This window comes from Pongo pygmaeus, chromosome 21 (assembly GCF_028885625.2).
Source record: "Pongo pygmaeus isolate AG05252 chromosome 21, NHGRI_mPonPyg2-v2.0_pri, whole genome shotgun sequence".
Taxonomy (NCBI): Eukaryota; Metazoa; Chordata; class Mammalia; order Primates; family Hominidae; genus Pongo; species Pongo pygmaeus.
Genome location: NC_072394.2, coordinates 49,414,334 through 49,432,942, shown reverse-complemented (window position 1 = coordinate 49,432,942; position 18,609 = coordinate 49,414,334). Strand labels below are relative to the sequence as shown.

The 18,609-nt window shown below is 38.7% G+C and overlaps 1 pseudogene; it reads left to right on the top strand.

Annotated features, from left to right (window-relative positions):
• Nucleotides 1-298: 298 nt before the first annotated feature.
• LOC129021584 (large ribosomal subunit protein eL13-like) lies at nt 299-5,977 on the top strand (annotated as a pseudogene).
• The last annotated feature ends 12,632 nt before the right edge of the window (nt 5,978-18,609 follow it).

Sequence of the window (18,609 nt, the reverse complement as noted above, 5' to 3'; positions counted from 1 at the left end):
CAAAGTTGTGGTGCATAAAAGTCACCTGGGGAACTTACTACAGCACAGAGTCCTGAGTCCCAGTTCCTGACATTGAGTCAATAGGTCTGAGGTAGAGCCCAAGAATCTGGGCTTTGATAAGCCTTCCCTAGCCCTCCCCTTGCAAGTAATTCAAAAGAACTTTGAAGCCAATCTTGTGGGAGAAAGGGGCAGAATAAGAGGAGAGCAAAAATGAGGCAGAAAAAAACTTTGAAGAAATAATAGCTGAACATGTCTCAAATTTTATGAAAGACACCAATTCACAGAAGCAGGATGCTCCATGAACACCAAGAAGAATAAAGATGGCAAAGGTCATGGTGAAGTTGGACTCAAGAAAACATCTTGAAAACAACAAGAAAAAAACATATTATGTATAAGGGAACAATAATTTGATTAATGGCTGATAACTCATGAGAAACTACAGAGGACAGAAGAAAGCAGAACATCGTTAAAATGTTGAAAGAAAAAAAAAAACCTGTCAACCCAGAATTCTATATCCAATGAAAATATTCTTCAAGGGTGAAGGATATTATCAGATAAAAGAAAACAAAGAGAATTTGTTTTAGCAGACCTGTACTATAAGAAATACTAAAGGAAGCTAAAGAGAAATGACACTAAATGAAAACTTAATGCCTCAGAAAAGAATGAAAATCACTGCAAATGTTAAATAGCTGGATAAATAAGAAAGACTGTTTTTGCTTTTTCTCTTTTTTTAAAAAAAAATACATATGACTGTTTAAAAAAATTGTAACTCTTCGGTTTATAATATATGTTGACTGAAAACATATAACAATTATAACATAAAATATGGGAGAGCGTGGACCTATACAGTATTTCTACATTTTACGTAAAGTAGTACAAGACTAATTGTAAGTGGACTATGGAAAGCTAGGGATATATATGTTGTAATTCCTAAAGCAACCACTAAAAAAATGCAAAGAAGTATAGCTAAAAGTTAATAGAAAAATTTAAATGCAATTATAAAACCAATAGTTATGGGCTGGATTATCCCATCCTCCTCTTCAAAATTCATTTGTTGAAGTCCTAAACTCCAGTACCTCACAATATGACTTGTGTCCTTATAAGAAAAAGAAATTTGGACACAGATGGGTACAGAAGAAAGATCATGTAAAGACACAGGGAGAAGACGACCATCCAAAGAGAGATGCCTCAGAAAAAAACAGCCTTGCTGACACCTTCATCTTGTACTTCTAGCCTCCAGAATTATGAGAAAATAAACTTTCATTGTTTAAGCCACCCCTGTCCATGATAGTTTGTTATGGCAGCCCTAGCAAACTAATACATTAATTGATACTTTTATAAAGGCAAGACATGGGAATAGAATAACAAAAATTGAGAGGAGATTAATTGAAAATAAACAATAATATGGCAGGCTGAAACCAAATCATATAACTAATTACATTAAATGGTAATGAAGTAAATGCTCTAATTAAAAGGCAGAGATTTTCAGATAAAAAACGAAGAACCAAGATGCCCTATCTATAAGAGATGCACTTTACAAATAAAGACACAAATAAGTTGAGCATAAAAGGATGGAAAAAACATATATATTATGCAAACAATAAACATAAGAAGGCAGGACTGACTATATTAACATGAGATAAAATAGATTTCAAGTAAAAAAAAGAGGATCATTTCAAAATGATAGAAGGATGACTTCAATAGAAAGATATGACAATCATAAATGTGTAAGTGCCTAATAACAGAGCTTCAAAGTAAATGGAGTGAAAAATAAATGGAGTGAAATTTGACAGAATGAGTTCATGTCCTTTGCAGGGACATGGATGGAGCTGGAAGCCATCATTTTCAGCAAACTAACATAGGAACAGAAAACCAAACACCTCATGTTCTTGCTCATAAGTGGGAGTTGAACAATGGGAACACATGGACACAGGGAGGGTAACATTACATGCCGGGGCCTGTCGGGGGGTGAGGGGTAAAGGGAGGAGAGCATCAGGACAAATACCTAATACATGGGGGACTTAAAACCTAGATGATGGGTTGATAGGTGCAGCAAACCACCATGGCACATATATACCTATGTAACAAACCTTCACATTCTGTACGTGTATCCCAGAACTTAAACCTGCACATTCTGTACGTGTATCCCAGAACTTAAAGTAAAATAAAAAAAAAAGATAAGCTTTGGCTAAAATTATCACTTTATGGTCATATCCTAAAAACTTTCCCCACATATTAGGAACAAAGTAAAGCTTTTTGCTTTCACCACTTCTATTCAGCATATAACAGTAGACTCACACTTATAGTAAATGCATTTTTGACACAGGTATCAAGGAAATACAATGGGAAAGGATAGCAACTTCAACAAATGGTGCTGGAAGATCTGGGTATGTATATGAGAAAACGAAAGCAAAACCAAACAAAATCACACACACTATGCATAAAAATAATTCAAGGTGAATCATAGATCTAAATGTAAGAGCTGAAATGGTAAAACTTCTGGGAGAAATCGTAGGTAAAAATCTTTGTGATCTGAAGTTAAGCAAAGAGGACTTAGCTCATTAAAAAGTGCAAATCAGAAAGGAACAAATTAAGGAAATGGACTTCATAAAAATTAAAAACTTTTGCTCTTTGCATCACAAAGAAAATGAAAAGGTAACCCGTATCCTGGAAGACAATATTTTCAAAACATATATGACAAAATGTATTTAGAATATATGAAGAATTGTTACAGAGGGTGGGTGCAGTGGCTCACACCTGTTATCCCAGCACTTTGGGAGGCGGAGGTGGGAGGATTGCTTGAGCCCAGGAAGTTTGAGACCAACCTCGGCGACATGGTGAAACCCTGTCTCTACTGAAAATACAAAAATTAGCTGGGTTTAGTGGCAGTCGCCTGAAGTCCCAGCTACTCGGGAGGCTGAGGTGAGAAGATCACTTGAGCCCGAGGAAGTTGAGGCTGCAGTGAGCCAAGTTCATGCCACTGCACTCAGCCTGGGTGACAACGCGAGATCCTGTCTCAAAAAAAAAAACAAAAAACAAAAAAAACTTACAAATCAATAACGTGAGGACAAACCAACTAAAAACGGGAAACACAGACATACCAATTCTTTTTAAGGATGTAAAATAATGCTGTCTGTAGTCACCAGGGAAATGCAAATTAACACCACAATGAGATAACACACTAGGATGGCTAAAATGAAAAAGACTGACAATACCGAGTATTGGCAAGAATATCGAGCTACCAGAGCTCACACATAATTCTGAGGCAGCTGCAAAGTGGTCCAGCCACTATAGATGGAAAAATTTGACAGTTTCTTGTAAAGTCAAACAGACACTTATCATACAACCCCATCATTCTACTCCTAGGAATTTATCCAAGAGAAAGAAAAACTATATCTGCACAAAGACTCCTCCTCAAATGTTCATTGCAGCCTTGTTCATAAGAGCTCCAAACTGAAAGCAACTGAAATGTTATTCATTTTTATTGCTGAGTAGTATTCTATAGTATGGATATCACAAAATGTCCATCAACCTTTGGATATTTTGTGATAAATGTACCATAGAATGCTACTCAGCAATAAAAATGAATAGCAGGGATATATAGCCAGCATGGATATGTCTCAAGAACAATATGCTAAGTGAAAGAAGATAAACATAAAAGACAAATATTATGATCCAATGAATATGAAATTCTAGGAAAAATAAAATCATAGTGACAAAGAGATTAGAGGTGCCTGGGTCTGGAGATTACAGGAAGGACTGAATGCAAAGGCAGGATATGACAGAACTTTTTAGGGGGATAAAAAGGTTTTTGTTGTTGTTGGTTTTTGAGACGGAGTCTCGCTTTGTTGTCCAGGCTGGAGTGCAGTGGCACTATCTCAGCTCACTGCAAGCTGTGCCTCCTGGGTTCATGCCATTCTCCTGCTTCAGCCTCCCGAGTAGCTGGGACTACAGGCGCCCGCCACCACACCCGGCTAATTTTTTGTATTTTTAGTAGAGATGGGGTTTCACTGTGTTAGCCAGGGTGGTCTTGATCTCCTGACCTCATGATCCACCTGCCTCGACCTCCCAAAGTGCTGGGATTACAGGCATGAGCCACTGCGCCTGACCAAAAAGGTTTTTAAATTATGGTAGTGATTACATGACTACAGATCATTGCCAAAACTCACGAAAATATACATATAAAATGGGTGAATTTTGTTATATGTAAAATATACATCAACGATAAAAAAGAAAAACTTTAAAAACCTCCCTTTTCTATGTAAGCTAATTAAACACTAATTATTTTGTATTTAAAAATTAGGTAATTTAGCCACCCAAAGCTAAGAATTGGATAGGAGCGCTAAGAGAAACTCTCCCAAGGCATTCTGGACCTTAGTGAGTGTGTAAGGCAGTAGCTCTCCAAGTCTTAAGGGTGGGTGGCATGGCAAGAGAGACAGATCTAGAGGCTCAGAAACCCAGGAAAGGTCCTGGAATGTGAAGAGAACTCCCCAGCAACTGAAAACCTTGTACGAGAGCTGTAAAGAAGACAAATCTTGGCCGGGCTCAGTGACTCAAGCCTGTTATCCCAGCACTTTGGGAAGCCGAGATGGGTGGATCATTTGAGGTCAGGAGTTCGAGACCAGCCTGGCCAACGTGGTGAAACCACGTCTCTACTAAAAATACAAAAATTAGCCACACATGGTGGTGTGTGCCTGTAATCCCAGCTATTAGGGAGGCTGAGGCAAGAGAATCGTTTGAACCCAGGAAGTGGAGGTTGCAGTGAGCCGAGATGACACCACTGCGTTCCAGCCTGGGCGACAGTGAGACTCTAACAAAAAAAAAAAAAAAAAAAAAGAACAAACAAAAACCTGAAATCTCCCATAGTGTAGAATGTTGTTGAAATGACAATAAGATCTCCAGAATCTCAACAGGGCTCAGAGCCCAAAGTCCTGACCTATCCTCAACATATTTAAAACCAATGGTGAACTGAATGAAGCTAAGACTGCAATAAAGCCCAGACACGGTTCAACTAACATCAGAGAGACTAAGACCCCTTTCCACTCTAGCAGTGGATAGAAGAAAAAACATGCCCTTTTCTAGAGGCAAATATTGGTTATTTTTTTCTCTACTGTTCTTTTATACAAAATGTCTGATATATAGAAGAAAATTATATGACATATGAAAAAGCAAGGGAAAAAAGTTAAAACATAACACATTAAATGAAAACAGATCCAGCAATGTCTCGGAAGTGAGCATTATCACACAAAAATGCTGCAGGTTACAGCAGAAAAAGTGGACAGTATGCATGAAGAGATGGTTAAGACATATAAACTCTAAAAAGAACCAAAAAGAGTTGTTTCTACTCAGCAGGTCTCCTGTGGAGTAGGGTTGTAGGCAGCCATCATGCCCAGCTGGATGGCATGATCCTGAAGACTCACTTCCATAAGGATTGGCAGCAGTGCGTGGCTACTTGGTTCAACCAGCTGGCCTGGAAGATCTGCAGACTCAAAGCCAGGCAAGCAAAAGCATGCCCTGCATCTGGACCCATCCAGCCCGTAGTAAGATGCCCCACAGTAAGGTATCACACCAAAGTATGAGCTGGCAGGGCCTTCAGCTTGGAAGAGTTAAGGGTGGCTGGCATCCATAAGAAGGTAGACTGGACCATTGGTATCTCTATGGATCCAAGAAGGTGGAACAAGTCCACTGGGTCCCTGGTATCCAATGTGCAATGGTTGAAGGAGTACTGCTGTAAGCTTATCCTCTTTGCCAGGAAGTCCTTGGGTCCCAAGAAGGGAGACAGTTCTGTGAAAAGTTCAAATTGGCCACCCAACTGACAAGACCACTAATGCCCACACAGAATGTCTACAAGAAGGAGAAAACCAGAGCCATCATTGAGGAAGAGAAGAACTTCATAGTATTTGCCAGTCTTCACATGGCCCACACCAATGCCCAAATGAAAATGCTAGAAATTAAAAAAATACAATATCAGCAATGAAGAGTTTGTCAGATATACTTAACTGAAAGCTGAGTGAGCCAAGGTAAACACAAGTGAACTTGAAGATAGGTAAAGAAAAAATATCTAAACTGAAACACAAAGAGAGAAAAACGTAGAGACCCTAGAGACCCCAGAAGATGAGGAGAGAGTGAATGTGTCAGAAGAAATATGTAAAGAGAAAATAGCTAATTTTCTCCCCAAATTAATGAAAGACATTAACCCAAAGGTTTAAGAAGCTTAGTGAGCCCCCAGCAAAATAAACACAAAGAAAACTACATGTAGGCCCATCAGAGTTAAATTGCTAAAAACCAAAGATAAAGAGCAAATCTTCAAAGCAACTAGAGAAAAAAGGACACATTGCATACAGGAGAAAAATAACACAAGTAATACCTAATACTAATACAAGGAATACCACTGGAGAACAAAAGTCAGTGGAATGTTAAAAGTGGATCATCTTAAAAGTGCTGAAAGTTAAGAAGAAAGTATACCAACCTAGAATTCTACATCCAGTAAAAACAGGTTTCAAAAAGGAAGGTCAAATAAAGACATTTTCAGATAGAAAAAAGCTGAGATAATGTATCTCCAAAAGATCTGAACTAGCCAAAAGAAACACTAAAAGAAAATCTTTTCAGACTGAGGGAAAATGATACATGATGGAGCACCAGAAAGTTTCAATATTCAGATAAATGTAAAATATCTTTTTAAATGTCCTTATTTTATATAATTTTTTAAAAGTTCATTGAGTATTTTAAAAATAGCAAGATATTGTGGAGTTGATATCATATATACAAGTAACACACACGTATAAAAGGAATTATGGTGTAAATTTATTATACTAATGGTAAAATAGTTTAATATTATTAGAAAATAGATTGAGATACCTTAAAATGTGTATTGTGGATCAGTCACTGAAAATAACACAAAGAAATATAATTAAAGTCAATAGTAGAAATAAAAGAGAAAGCCAAGAAATATGTGATTTACCCGAAAGAATGTAGAGAAGGAGGAACAAAGAACAAATGAGATGAATAGAAAACAAATACCAAGGTGGTAGATTTAAAGCCCATCATATCAATAACTACATTAAAAATAAATGAACTAACCTCTCCAATTAAAAGGTAGAGATTGTTTTACTGGATTCAGAAAACAAGATTCAATATAATTTGTTCACAAGACACACTTTAATTATAAAGACAGACAGACTTTATAAATTATAAAGACAGACAGTAGGAAAGGACATATGCTAACATAAGATAATGAAAGCTGATATGGCAATGTTAGTATCACACAAAATATACTTCAGGATAAAGAGCACAATGACAGTGCTCTAGTCTTGAGTGAATATTTCACAATAAAAGGGTAAATTAATCAAGAAGATGTAACAATCACTTCTTAGCCCATTGGCTGAGATCAAGTGAAGAAGATATAACAATCCCAAATGAGTAGGCACCTGACAATAGAGCTGTGAAATACATGGAACAAAAATTGACAGAATGAAAGGGAGAAATAGACAAATCCACAATCATGGCAGATATTTTAACACAGCCATTCAGTAATTGATAGAAAAACTGGACAAAAAAGTCGATAAAGAAGTAGATGATGTCAAAAACATCAACCAATTTGACCTAACTGACATTTATAGAACAAACACTCAACAACTGCAGACTACATATCTTTTCAAGTGCACATAGAATATTCACAAAAATGAACTATATCCTGGGCCATAAAACAAAAGCCTCAATAAATATCAAAAGATTGGTTTACATAGAATATATTCTCTTACCACCAAGGTATTAAATTACAAATCAATTACAAAAAGATATCCATAAAACACCAAAATATTCCAAAATTAAGAAACACACTTTTAAATTAGTCATGAGATAAATAATAAATAACAAGAGATATTTGAAAATATTCTTAAATGAGTGATAATAAACACCATACTTCTGAGATTTGCTAAAAAATGTTTACAGAGAAATGTATAGCTTGAAATGTATTAGAAATTATATTATAAAAGGGATAAAATCAGTCATTTAAACACTTAACTTAAGAAACTAATAAAATAGGAGCCAATAAAACCAAAGAAAATACAAGAAAATTTAAAAATAAGAGCAGAAATAAATGAAGTAGTAAACAAATAATTGAGAAAATGGACATAATCAAAAGTTTATAAAGAGACAAACCTCTAGCAAGACCGATCAAGAAATCTTAAAAGAAAACACAAATTGTCAAAATTAGAAATGAAAGCAAGGACATCAGAATTATCTGGCAGATATTAATGTGATACTTGATCAACTTTATGTTAATACATTTGACAACTTATACGAAATGGAAAAATTTATTGTAAAATGCAGGTTAACAAAAATGACACAAGAAAACTAGAAAATCTAAATAGCTCCAATCTACAAGAAAATTGGATTCATAGTCAAAAGCACTTCTTTAAAGAAAACTCTAGGCCCAGATGGTTTCGCAGGTGAATTTCATCAAACAATTAAGGAAGAAATAATACAAATGATTCACAAAGTCTTTCAGAAAACAGAGGAGGAGAAAATACTTCCCAACTCATTTTATGGGGCTAGTATTACCTGATCCCAAAGGAGAAAATGATATCACAAGAAAAGAAAATTACAGAACAGTATTCCTCATAAAGATGCAAATCCTTAATAAAATTTTTCAAATTAAATCAAGTAATATAAGAAAAAGATAACATATCATGTCTAAATGGGGATTGACCTGGGAATGTAAAAGTAAATTTCACATTAGAAAAATCAATGTAATTTGCCACATTAACAGAATCAAGGAGAAAATTCATACGATCACCTCAATATATGTAAAAATAATCTGGCTAATTCATTAGTCATCCATGATAAAAACTCTCAGCAAACTAGGAATAGAAGGAAACTCCTCAGTCTAATAAAGGGCATCTATCTATGTAAAACCTACAATATTCACCACACTTTGTGGCGAAAGAGTGAATGCTTTCTTCTGTGATTGGAAACAAGGCAAAGATATCCCTTCTCACTGCTTCTAATCAGCATCATATCAGAAGCCCTAAGCAATGGAACAAGACAATAAAAAGAAGAGGAAAAAAAAAGGCATAGAGATTGGAAAGGAAGAAGGGAAACTGTTGTTTTTATAAGTAACAATTGTTTACATGGAAACCTTTATGGAATCTATAAAGGAGCTACTAAGACTAAAATGTAAACTTAGCAAGCTTAAAGGATAAAAGTCAATATAGAAAAATATACTAGCAACCAACAATTGAAAAATAAAAATTTAAAACACTATTTATAATAGTATGAAAAAACATAAAGTGTCTAGAAATAAGCCTAACAGATTTGTGAGGGTCTACCCTTAAAACTGTAAAGAACTTAAAGAATATCTAATTAAATGGAGAGAAATATACAATATTCATGGATTGGAACACTCTATATTGTTAAGTTGTTTATTCTTCCTAAATTGATCTTAGAGTAAACACAATTCTTATCAAAATTGCAACAGTCCTTTTTGGAGAAACTGAGAGACAAAATTGCAACAGTCCTTTTTGGAGAAACTGAGAGACTGATTCTACAACTTACATGGGAATACAAAGGCTCTAGAATAACTAAGAAAATCTGGAGGAAGAATGCTGGAGAACTTACACTGGTTTCAAGATTCAATGTAAAGAAAGCTATGGTAACCAAGACAGTACAGTATTGGCATAAGGATAGCTAAACGTATTAATGAAACAAAATAGAAAATCCAGAAAAAGAGTCACACTTTTATGGTCAATCAATTTTTTACCAAGTTGCCAAGTCAATTCAATGGAGGAAAACAACATCTTTTTGACAAATGGTGCCAGAACAATTGAACATCTGTATGGAAGAAACAAATGGAACCTTGAACTCTATCTCACTCCATACACAAAACTGAATTCCAGCTACATCATTGACCTTAATGCAAAACCCATAACCATAATGCTTCTGGAAGAAAACCTTGGGGAGGAGGGAAAATGATTTCTTGAGAGCTTTTTGGAGGCTTTAGTAGGGGAGCACAACTACTCATATACCTTTGACCGAAGACTGGTCCTTCTCTATGAGGGATGGCCATCCTCTTCGACTGAGTGTGCAGCTTCAGGAGGGACACACATGGAGTGGTGAGGGAGGAAGGGACACTTGCCTAGCCAGCCAGATCAGCCAAATCAACCCTGCCAATCAATAAGGTGACAGATTTCACAGCCAGATCACTCTCACATCTGGGAAAATAATTTTTTGTGCAAGACATGAAAAGCACTAATTGTATTTTAAAAATAGATACATTGAAGCTGGGTGCGGTGGCTCATGCCTGTAATCCCAGCACTTTGGGAGGCCAAGGCGGGCAGATCACGAGGTCAGGAGATCGAGACCATCCTAGCTAACACGGTGAAACCCTGTCTCTACTAAAAATACAAAAAATTAGCCAGGCGTCGTGGCAGGTGCCTGTAGTCCCAGCTACTCGGGAGGCTGAAGCAGGAGAATGGCAGGAACCCGGCAGGTGGAGCTTGCAGTGAGATGAGATCACGCCATGGCACTCCAGCCTGGGCGACAGAGCAAGACTCCATCTCAAAAAAAAGAAAAAAAAAAAAAAAGATACATTGAAATACATCAAAATTTAAAATGTATGTTTATTTGTAATATCCCTAAACTAGAAACAACTTCAAATGGCCATCAACAGATTAATGGATAAAAAATGGTGGTACGCCCATGAAGTGGAATGCTATTCAGCACAAAGGAATGAACTATTGACACACACATGGTTGAAATTAGGTGGAGTAAAAGATGCCAGATACAAAATAGTAATCTGTATGATTACATTTACGTGAAATTCTAGAATAGGAAAAACTCATCTTTGATGATAGAAATAGTGGTTGGCTGGAGCTGGGGGACGTTGACTGAAAGAAGCATGGGAGAACTTTCCAGGTGGGGCCTTGGAAATGTTCTATATCTTATTTAGGTGCTGGTTAGTTATGTGTATATAAATGTAACAATTCATTGAACAGAACATTTAAGAACTGTGCATTTGATTACATAAATATATACCAATATAAATCATGCCTTAAAGTTTAAAACCTATAAAACAGGTAACATTATATATCATTTTCAAGGTGAAGAAACTGAGGCTTAGAGAGGTTAGGTAATTTGCCCAAGATCCCACAGTTAGGAAGTGGTAAGGATGGGACACAAACCCTAACTTTCCTGAAACCCAGACCACCACCCATGTACTTATGTTTCCTGCCGCTCCTCTCTTCCAGTATAAATAAAACGTAAATAAGTGGCCAAATCCCTTAAATTCAAGGGTATGTTTATTTTATTTTACTATTTTATATTTTTTTAGAGATGAGGTCTCACTCTGTCACCCAGGCTGCGGTGCAGTGACACGACCTTAACTCACTGCATCCTCAAACTCCCAGGTTCAAGTGATCCTCCTGCCTCAGCCTCCCAAATAGCTGGGACTACACCAGCATGCCCAGTCAAATTTTTAATTTTTTTCTTTGGAGAGAAGATCTCTCTGTGTTGCCCAAGCTGGTCTCAAACTCCTGGGTTCAAGTGATCCTCCTGCCTAGGTAGGTAGGCCCCAAAGTGCTGAGATTTCAAGCATAAACCACCACACCTAGCCTCCAAGGGTCTTATAATATATCTGCATTTGGATATAACGTGCATCAAGATTGATCTCCGGGGAAATTACATGGACTTTACAGACCCTATATTTTGATGCATTTTATTCTAATAAGGTTAATTTCTAAATTTTTGTAACTGAAGGAAAAGTGCACATTAGCCATCAGAACTCCAACTGGGGATCAGAAACAAAACAAAACTAATTCTAGCAAAGCAGCCACCAATACTTTTGGAATATCAAACCAGATGGCTCCCAACTTGAGCTGAATGCACTCAGACATAACCCTTGGCTGAGTCCAGAGTCTGCCAACCAATCTGTTATGCCTCCTCTGGCTTCACCTTTCCACATCTGGCTCCTGTGCGTCCAGGAAGAATTGTTCAGAGAGAACCAAATAAAACTATTGCACATGATGTTTTAGACACAAAGATGCAACACACAGAAATTATCCTCGCTCACTCCCTTAGGTGTTGCTAAAAGGGTATCACCTGTATTAATTTTGCCCTTTAGCATGTTTATGATCTAGCAAAGAAAACTTCTTTCCTTTTGTCCTCTCTACACCACTTCTCCCTAACAAAGATTATGAAATGGGGAGATTTGGACCCCATAGGATGTGCTGGGAATGCACTCCAGTTTGGAGAAAGAACTTCCGGTACTTGATTCCTCATAAGCTAGCAACAGCTGGCATTTGTGAGATTTACTCATCAAATGGTAAGAAACACCCCCATAAGAGCTGAAATTCAGGACTCAGCAATGTGAGATTCTCAAAAGGATCAAGGAAACGCGCCTCAAACTATAAATCTGAAATCCAGAGTCCTGTGAAGAGTGAATTACCTTCCACAATGCTAGAGGAAGGGAACTTTTTCAGGCACAGTGAAAAATCCACATAGCAAAAGCTGGAAACAAAGGAAGCAGGAAAAGAAAACGCACAAACACCCACAAACAGAAAGCCTCTTGTTTTAGCTTCATGACAGAAGTCAAACCAAACGTGTCAGTTGCAACAATACATCCAAGCAATGGATATTAAAAATAAACTTTTCAAAGACTCTTTAATAACAAGGAAAGAAACACTCAATTTAATAGTAAGCCAAACAGCAAGCAATACACTTTTAAAAAAAGGAAGACTTCTCTTTATGGTTAGAAGAAAATAAGAAAATATACCAAAATATTTAATAGTGTTTATCTCCAGGTAGTGAGATTTTGGATGATGTCCATTTTCTTCTTTGAAACATTGTGTAATTTCCAAGAATTCTACAATAAGTCTGCATTTGCAATACTCTTGGCCTTAAGGTAATGGAAAGTCAGACCATTGGTGCCTTCAAGCCTGAGGCTATTTTTGTTCATTTATAAGAAGTCTGAAGGTTAGTGGCTTCAGGGCTGGTCTGGCCCCTCAACAGTGTCATCAAGGACCCAGGCTCTTCTGTCTTTCTGCTCCATGCTCTTCATTGTGTTGGCAGTTGTCGTCAGGTTGCTTGTCTCATGAACATAGAATGCCTGCCACAGCTCCTGGCAGCATGGTCTCATTCAAAGACAAGAAGGATATGTGCGACCAGGGCTGGGGCAGAACTTCAGTCTTGCTTTTTATCAGGATACAAAAATTCCTTCCTAAAAGTTTCCACATCAAACTTATTTTACTTTTTTTTTTTAATTTTAATTTTTGAGAGGCAGTGTCGTTCTGTCGCCCAGGCTGGAGTGCAGTGGCGAGATCTCAGTTCACTGCAACCTCCGTCTCCCAAGTTCAAGTGATGCTCATGCCTCAGCCTCCCAAGTAGCTGGAATTACAGGCATGCACCACCATGCCGGCTAATTTTTGTGTTTTCGTTAGAGACAGCGTTTAACCATATTGGCCAGGCTGGTCTCGAACTCCTGACCTCAAGTGATCCACTCACCTCGGCCTCTCAGTGTTGGGATTACAGGCGTGAGCCACCGTGCCCAGCCTATTTTTACTTTAATTGGCCATAGCTAGATCACATGACTACCCTAAACATCTTCCCTGAGATCAGGAGAATTCTGGGCAATACATAAACAAAAATGGGTTATGTTGGTAGAGAAGAAGAAATTGCTTCAGACACTTACAGAGTCTGCCCCAAGTGATAATGAAAAGGGCAGAATACAAATAGTAAGCTGGGAGTTGTTTCTCATAGACAGACAGACAGAGAGACAGACAGAGAGATGTGTAGATTCATGCCCCGCCTCTGAACCCCCTCACCCAAGTATGTGTGAATACATATTGCCAAAAGAAGACTGGAAGGAAAGTCATTAAAATGTTATAGTGTTTTCCAGGGTAGGGAGATTTGGGGACATGTTAATTTTCTTTTCTTTCTTTTTATATATGTACATCTGTAATTTTCAAGGTCTCTATGATGAGCATAATTCCAAAATTACCTTTTTAATTAGAAAAAAATCTTAATTTAAGACAGTCCTGAGATTGGTGGTTTTATTGTCACCTCTTTATACATCCTGTACAACTAAATCTTATTATAAATACACTGCTGAGTGCAGGGTTTTATACATATTATTTCCTTTAATCCGCACAAAAACCTTATGAGGTTGATACCATTATTGGTCCCATTTTTCATATAAGGAAACAAAAGCTCAGAGAAGTTAAGTCCAAGCCAGGATTCAAACCAGTCCGTCTGATTCCAAAGCCTGAACTCCTAATCACAGCACTGTCCCATAATGTAATCTTTATACTGGTAACTTCCTTATTCCCATTCCTGTTTTTTTGATAATTTTGCTACTTAAATATGCAGGTGTACAGAATGTATAATACTATGTTCCATGTTTCAGAAACACTTTATAAATGATATTATCCAATACGTATCTTTCTGAAACTTGCTTTTTATATTTGACACTGATTTTGAGACGTGTCTCTCTTGATACATGATCCTTCTTCTCTGCCATTTAATGTTCATTTACATATAATGGTATATTTTTTCCATTCTCCTGGACATTCAGAGTCTCCTCCCACCCTCAGTTTTTTGCGATTATAAACAACGCTGCAATGAACATCTTCGTGCAGGTATCCTGGGACCCACGTAGAAGACAAAACTAGGAATGGAGCTGCTGGGTCCTGGATACAAGATAATGACAAGCTGATCTTCTACCAGTGGCTTGTGACAACTGCTCTTAGTCCACATGCTTGTGAATATTTTGTACTGTCAAATAAATTATTTTATATTATTGAATAACATTAGAATTAAAAGATAATCTCAAAGTTAAAAAAACCCACAAAATTCTTACCTTTGAAAATATTTGGGGTTTGTTACATCATTGAATGATGCCCCAATCAGGCTGAGAGCTTGTCGAAGTAGGCAGTTTTTGAAAATCTTACATATAATAAAATGTGCACATTTAAAGTTACAGTTCAATGAGGTTTGTTTGTTTGTTTTGAGACAGAGTCTTGCTCTGTCACTCAGGCTGGAGTACAGTGGTGCGGTCTTGGCTCACTGCAACCTCCGCCTCCCAGGTTGAATAGATTATCCTGCCTCAGCATCCCAAGTAGTTGGGACTACAGGCTTGTGCCACCAAGCCCAGATAATTTTTTTTGTATTTTTAGTAGAGATGAGGTTTCACCATGTTCGCCAGGCTGGTCTTGAACTCCTGACCTCAGGCAATTTGCCTGCCTTCACCACCCAAAGTGCTGGGATTGCAGGCATGAGCCATGGTGCCCGACCTTTGTTTTTTTTGTTGTTGTTGTTGTTGTTTCCTTTTTTTTTTTGAGACAGAGTTTCACTCTTGTTGCCCAGGGTGGAGCACAATGGCATGGCTGGTCTCAAACTCCTGGCCTCAGATGACCTGCCTGCCTCGGCCTCCCAAAGTGCTGTAATTACAGGTGTGGGCCACTGCGCCCAGCCAATTCGATGAGTTTTGACAAATGCCTACATCTGTGAAAACACCACCACAATTAAGATACAGAACATTTGCCTTAGCTCAGAAAGTGACCTGCACCTCTCCCAGCCAATCCTTACTGCCATTCCTGGTCCCCAGAAATCATGGTCTGGGTTCTGTCACTACAGCTTGGGTTTGTCATTTCTAGAGCTTCATAGAAAAGGAATCACACGGTATCTACTCTCGTGGGCCTGACTTTTTCAGTTCAGGATGCTTTTGAGATTCACCCATGTTATTGCATGGATCCAAAGTTCTTTCCTTTTCATGGCTGAGTAGTATTCCGTTGTGTGGATATACAGCTGTCCCCCTTTATCTGCAGTCTCAGTTACCCAACGTCAACTGAGGTCCGAAAATACTGAATGGAAAGTCCCAGAAATAAACAGTTTCTAAGTTTTAAATTGCACGTTGCCCTGTATAGTGTGATAGAAATCTCACGCCGCCCTGCTCCTTCCCGTCCAGGTTGTGAATCATCCCTTTGTCCAACATATCCATGCTGTAGACACTACCTGCCCGTTAGTCACTTAGCAGCTGTGTTGGTTATTGGATCAACTGTCGCAGTAACGCAGTGCTTATTTTCAAAGAACCCTTATTTTACTTCGTGATGGCCCCAAAGCATAAGGGGTAGTAGTGATGACAACAATTCATATAGGCAGAAGAGAAGCCAGAAAGTGCTTCCTTTAAGTAAAAATGTGAAAGTTCTCGACTTAGGAAGAAAAGAAAAAAAAATCGTGTGCCGAGATTGCTAAGATCTATGATAAGGATGGATATTCGATATGTGAAATGGTGAACATTATATTATTATAACTGTTCTATTTTATTATCCATTATTGTTATCTTACTGTGCCTAATTTATAAATTAAACTTTATCATAGGTGCGTATAGGAAAACACAGTGTATATAGGGTTCAGGACTGACTGAGGTTTCAGGCATCTGCTGAGGGTCTTGGAATGTATCCCCCAGGGATAAGGTGGGACTCCTTTGCCATGGTGAGGGTGAGCTTGTCCATTGACTAGGTGATGGACATCGGGCTTGTTCTACTTTTTAACTACTATGAATCATGCTGCTATGCACATTTCATGGGCAAGTCTTTGGGTGGATGTATGTTTCCATTTCTTTTGGGTAAATATTTAGAAACAAAATTGCTGCATCATCAGGGAGAGGTGTGTTTAAAACAAGGACTTTGTAACATCTATCCTAGTAGTTGCATGGCCTGGCACAGGACGTGCCTGGCCTCTGGTGGGTAGACAAGTGAAATCTTCCTGAAGTGAGAGGAGAGAGGGAAGAAAACTTGGAAGAAAGGTGGAAGGAAGAAATGAAGGAAGAAAAAGGACAGTGAGAGGGAGGAATATGGATTTTCGTCTAATAGGAGGAGACATTCTAAGAGAATTATTCAAAGCTGAAATGAACTCCCTTGAAAGGTTATAAACAGAAGCTGGGTGACCATTTGGTTGGAGTATGTTGAGAGAAAGAGTCCTCAAAATGTGCCTGAGCTAAAGAATGCTTAAGATCCCTTTCACCCACGTCCCCCTGAACAGCTGAATCATCACTTTTACAGATATGTGGCCAGAGTGAGCGATGAAGCCTCAGGGAGAGCCACATGTCATTTGATTGCAGTTTTGATTGTGGGCCATGGAACCCCACTCTTGGCCATCTCCAGAAAAGGAGACTTTGTAGGACATCAGGACTCATGGAATTGTCAGGAAGGCTGTAGAGCCAGGGAGAGAAACAGGCAGCACCGAGGAATGAGCTCACCTGTGTTTCAGTCTTTTGGTCACTCTGAGCTCATATTCCACAGAGGAAGCCCCAGGTCATCCTAGCTTGGGTCACTCCCATGTCCTCTCCCAGCCCAGAGGAAGGTCACACCTCAGTAACAACCCTCTGCGGTCCCTGAGATGCATGCAACAGGGGAAAGAAGTTCTGGAATTCTTGAATTGGATATGGGAGGAGAGGGTAGAAAATCATTCATTCATTCATTCATTCATTCATTCATCCAGAAAAATGGTTATATTTGTGCCTCCCGGAAGCCAAGCTTTGTGATGGCCAGCTGGCCAGACTCAGGTAGGAAAGGCAAGAAGAGACAAGCCCCAGCTGCTGAGGACCTGTGGCTCAGTTTGTCCCCACCTCAAGGCTGGCAGAGGAGTGCAGTGGATGCCAGACAGACAGACTCGGGCTGGAGTCCTGGCTCCGCTCCTCTCTAGCTGTGTGACTTTGGGCCTCTCTGAGCCTGTTTTCTCATCTTCAAGATGGGAACAAGAAGCTCTTCTTCCCAGATAGAATCCATTTTTTGTGGGGGCTGAAGCTTACACAGCTTTAGAGTCCCTTATAAGAATAAAGATAGGAATAGGTCTTACTGGCCGGACACGGTGGCTCACACTTGTAATCCCAGCACTTTGGGAGGCCCGGGTGGGCAGATCATCTGAGGTCAGGAGTTCAAGACCAGCATGGACAACATGGTGAAACCCCGTCTCTACAAAAATACAGAAAGTAGCCAGGCGTGGTGGTGCACACCTGTAGTCCCAGCTACTCTGGAGGCTGAGGCAGGAGAATTGCTTGAACCTGGAGGCGGAGGTTGCAGTGAGCAGAGACTATGCCACTGCACTCTAGCCTGGGTGATAGAGCGAGACTCTGTCTTGAAAAAAAAAAAGAAGAAATAGACCTTACTTCTCCAGTTATTACAACACATGCCTTTGTGAGCTTATTTCTGGGGCCCTTCCAGAGCTTTGGAAGAGGCAGTGAAAGTGAAGACCCTGACACTTAAATTTCAGCAGCCTCGTGGTAAATCCATCTTCGCCAACTCACAGCATTTTTCTTTATTTTTTAGATTATGAAATGAAATCACACATGTAAAGAACTAAGTGCCACGCCCTACCATAGCTAGTAATTTCTGAAAGCCAGGCGCTGTTTAAAGCACTTGATATATATTAACGTATTTAATCCTCACAGTGAGTTTATGAGGTAGAGGCTCTAATTGAATGCTCCATTTCACAGATTAGAAAATCGAGGCCCAGAGAGTGAAGTGATCCTTGCCCTGTCTCCCTACTTGTGACTGATCTGGCAGTCTGACTCCAGGGTCTCTGTTCTGGCTCCAGGGTCTCTGTTCTGAACCACCG